Source organism: Pteropus alecto, unplaced genomic scaffold, assembly GCF_000325575.1.
Source record: "Pteropus alecto unplaced genomic scaffold, ASM32557v1 scaffold7, whole genome shotgun sequence".
Classification (NCBI taxonomy): domain Eukaryota; kingdom Metazoa; phylum Chordata; class Mammalia; order Chiroptera; family Pteropodidae; genus Pteropus; species Pteropus alecto.
In genome coordinates, this window is record NW_006494614.1 from 55961812 (window position 1) to 55966295 (window position 4484).

Here is a 4484-nt window from a genome sequence, read left to right on the forward strand (position 1 = left end):
ATGACAAGCATATTACAAGATACTCAACATTATATGTCATTGGGAAATTGCAAATTAAAACAACAGTGAGATATTACTACATACCTATTAGAAACCTAAATTCCAAACCACTGACACCACCAAATGCTAGCAAGGATATGGAGCAACAGGAATTCTTATTCGTTTCCTGATAGGAATGCAAAATGGTACAATCAGTCACTTTGAAAGACAGTTTGGCAGTTTTTAACAAAACTAAACATAATTTTACCATATGATCCAGCAATCACACCCCTTGATATTTATCCAAATGAGTTAAAAACTCATGTTATACTCACACAAAAATCGTTGCACACTGATATTTATAACAGCTTTATTTTTAATTGCCCAAATATGGAAGCAACCAAGATGCCCTTTAATAGGTGAATGCATAAATAAAGTGTGGTACATCCAGACAATGGAATATTATTAAACACTAAAAAGATATGACCTATCAAGCTGTGAAAAGGCATGGACCTTAGATGCATAATACTAAGTAAAAGAAGCCAATTTGAAAAGGTTACAAATGTTTTATTTTGACTATATGACATTCTGGAAAAGGTGAAAATGTAGAGACAGTAAAATGGTCAGTGTTTGCCAGGGATTAGGGAGAAGGAGGGATGACTAGCCAAGCACAGAAGATATTTAGGACAGTGAAATGGCTCTGCATAATTAATAGTGGATACATGTCATTATAGATTTGTCAAAATGCATAGAACATACAACACCGAGAGTGAATCCTAATGTAAATTATGGACTTTGGGTAACAATGACATTGCAATGTAGATTCATCCATTGTAACAAATGTACCACTCTGGTACAGGATATTGATAGTGAGAGGCCATGCATATGTGGAGGGAGGGAGTATATGGGAACTCTGTACGCCTCCATTTAGTTGTGAACTTAACTCTTCTCTAAGAAATAAGTATTTATTTAAAAAATCTCCCCTTTTTTTGAATCTCATATTTCTTCACGATGAAGTCACTTATAAAAGTATTCTTTTGGATGTATGTAAATTTAGTTTATTAAATCAGTCCCCATATGTTGGATATTTAGGCTATGTCTCCTATTTTTTGTAGTAATCAATAGCACTACTATGAACCTTCTTCCACATAGATTTTTAATGTACATTTTATCAATATATTATCATTGTCTTTAGCCTCCCTAAACTGTAAGTTCCTTGAAGATGGGGCTCTAAATATCTATATATGCTCAGAGTCTGTACAGAGTGTACTTGTTGACTAAGTGAATGCACTTATATTTTCTCATGTAGAATGACCCTATGGGATTTCATATGGATCTCTATACCAGGCATCCTGCTTAATGCTACAAGTTCTTGTATTTAAACAAACACATGCACACTGCCCTTGAAAGTCAAATATGTATTTGAAAGAAATTATAGCACTAATTTGTTTATAGATTCATCTAATGGAACTTAGATACTGGAATATAGTCAAAGAAACTAGACACACTAGTCTACCATTTTGAACTCCATCTTCCTCTTTTTCTTCTTTCTTTTTTTTAAGAAGAAAGCACAGATCATATCTTATGAGCACACGACTTGGGAATGGGCTTGAAGTATGAATCTATGCCTAATTTCAGGTAAGACCTAATTGAATTGCAGAAGGGTGGAAGCAGAGTTGGAAGAAAAGTTAGAGGGTCTTCTAGCCCTGTCTCACTGGATGAATTACCAAAAAGGTGGACATTTCTTCTCTTCCTAATACTGTGGGACTCTGCTGGTTAGAACATTCCTTCTGATTGAACTTCATTCTATAAACACTGACTATGTACTGAATGTTGGAATCTAGATAAATAAGATACTCTCCTTTTCCTGAAGAACTTCACAATTTTCTAACATCTTCATAGAGACAAATCTTTTTGGCACAGAGGACTGTTCATATCCTTGATCACTGAATACTACCTTTTTAATGAATGTAGACTACCAATGAGTTTGATATTTTTGGCAGCCAAAGTATAATATTGATTCCTACTGAACTTATAGGTCTAATCTCTTATGAACTGCTATTGATTTTTAAAACTTAAGTGCAGGAAATTACATTTGCACACTTAAAGTCTATCTTGTTAGACACATTTAGCCCTTAATCTAAACCTGTTGTGATGCTTTTTCTCACCTTGAATTACCCAATTATTATATTGGTTATTTCTCAGCTTTGTTTTATATTAATAGACTTTGTTAATATGAGAGTCAGTAAGTATAGATTCAGTCTACCGAAGGATATATGAGTCCTAAATCCTAGTGGCTAATAAAATCCAAAAGCTTGTTTCTTGCTTATGTTACAGTCCATCGTGGGTTGGCTGGGACTCTGCTCCATGTCTCTTCACTCCAGGAGCCAGGCTGAGAATCTTCCACCTCGAATGTCACTGGTCAACATGGAGGAAGAAAGCAGACTCTGGAAGATCTCAAACCAGCTACTAGAGGCTCCAGTCTGGAAGAAATACACATTACATTTGTTCATTAGCTGGAATTAGTTTTATGGTCTCATTAACCACATGGAGGTAAGAAATTGCAATTCTATCATGTGCTCAGAGATATTTCGTGAAAAGTGCCATTGACTATCACAGCATCATCTTTATGTTCTTGACATAGTAATTAATAAAAATGTTGGCTAAGATAAGACTTAGAGAACATCTCTATAGTATACTCCTAGGGATCTCGTTTAAGATGGGTATGGGTGTATTAATCAGTATCCTTTAGGTATGTTTTTTCAACAAGGCACGATTCTACTTGAATGTACTATCTTCTGGGTCACACTTTTTCATTTTATTCACAGCATATTACAAGAGATGAAGGCATAGTCCTCAATAAAGTTTGTCTGCAGCAGGTTATATGTCTCTGTGTAATGGAAAGGGCCTTAATTTTTTTATTTTTTATTTTTTGAATCTGAGTTATGGTCTTTGCTTTATCATCTAGTCTTATAAGCACTGGCAAATAAATATAACCTTTGGGCTTCAGGTTTTTTTGTTCATAAATTAAGTGATGATCATTAAAAAAATTCCTTCTATCTATAAAATTCTAAGAAAACTTATCTTGCTCTTTCAACTCAATGACTATAAAATAAATAAGGCACTCTGCTGTGATTAGCTTTACAGGTACTGGTGACTATTAATCCCATTTTTAGATCATAACATCCAGATTCTACAGGGGAAAGAAGGGACCAAGACACAGCACTAGACGGGCTTCTGACGTAGGGACAGATATGGGGAATGACAAAGTATAGGGTGTTGAAGGAAGGAAGGAAAGAAAGAAAAATGGGGTATTGTTTCTGGAGAGGACCGTGGACTTCTCTGCAGTGAATATCAGCAAAGCATTCCAAATATAGTAGCTATATCACTATTATAATTATCTGCTCCTTCCCTATGAGAAGGTTATACTTTTGTGTACCATTGATAGTAGACTGAGCTTTGTGATTTACTTTGGCCAATAAATTGTGAATAGAAGTCATTTATATCAAGTAGAACTGTTAAGAGACATCATATGGTTCTGTTATTGCTCCTTTCCCCAATGCACAAAATTGGCATGTCCCAAATAGGGCTTTTCCTTCAGTCTGGGTGCAAGGAAGAAGAGGACAAGTGGAAGAGAGCTACAGCTAACCTGACAGGTAATGTGATTGACAAATTAACTTTTGATAAGCCACTGAGGTAGTGGGATTATTTGTTACCATAGCATTATCTAGTAATAGCTGACTGATACACTAGGCTGGTCAACAGGTGGGTAGGACATAAACTTAGGACCCCAAATCAGAAACTACCAAAAAGTTCCAAAAGAGGAGGAATTTTCAAGGTTACTGGTCTTGTCAAATGCAGTGAAGAAAATCAAGAAATATATTCATTGAGAGGGAATTTGGTTTGGAGACTAGGTAATACAAATGCAAATGCAAATGTAAATAGTAAAGAGATATGTAATGATAAGATATTGTTATTAAAATGCCATTAAATTACAGCAAAGGAATTTGATGTTAGCTACAGAAATAGCAATGTCTGTAAACTAAGAAGACAAATACCAAATCAGGGAGATAAAGAAAGCAGCTGTTAAAAAATGATACTATCCAGATGAGAGACTTTTGGAAGAATTCCTCTTCTCTTAGATAAATAGCTTTGTTGATCTCAAGTCTTTGTGCTGAGCTTTGAAAAGGTAGGATATCTTGATCCCAGAATGGCCCAAAGCTGACTCTGGCTGCTTTATCATAGAATGGAGTATTGAAACCTCACTCTTAATAAATAACCCTGTCATGCGGAGTCTTTCTCATTCATGGGGCCATGGGGGTGAGCGAGGGACATAGACAGGTCATCCAGAATTCAAGCACTATCTCTCTGATTGATTGCAAACTGCTCACTGAAAGAGTGGTGGGAAAGGCCTAAAGGGCGGGGAACCAGGCTTTCTCTTTCTGATAACACAAGATGATAAAATGTGTTCTGCCAAATGTCTTGGTATCTCCTTTGAGCAAAAA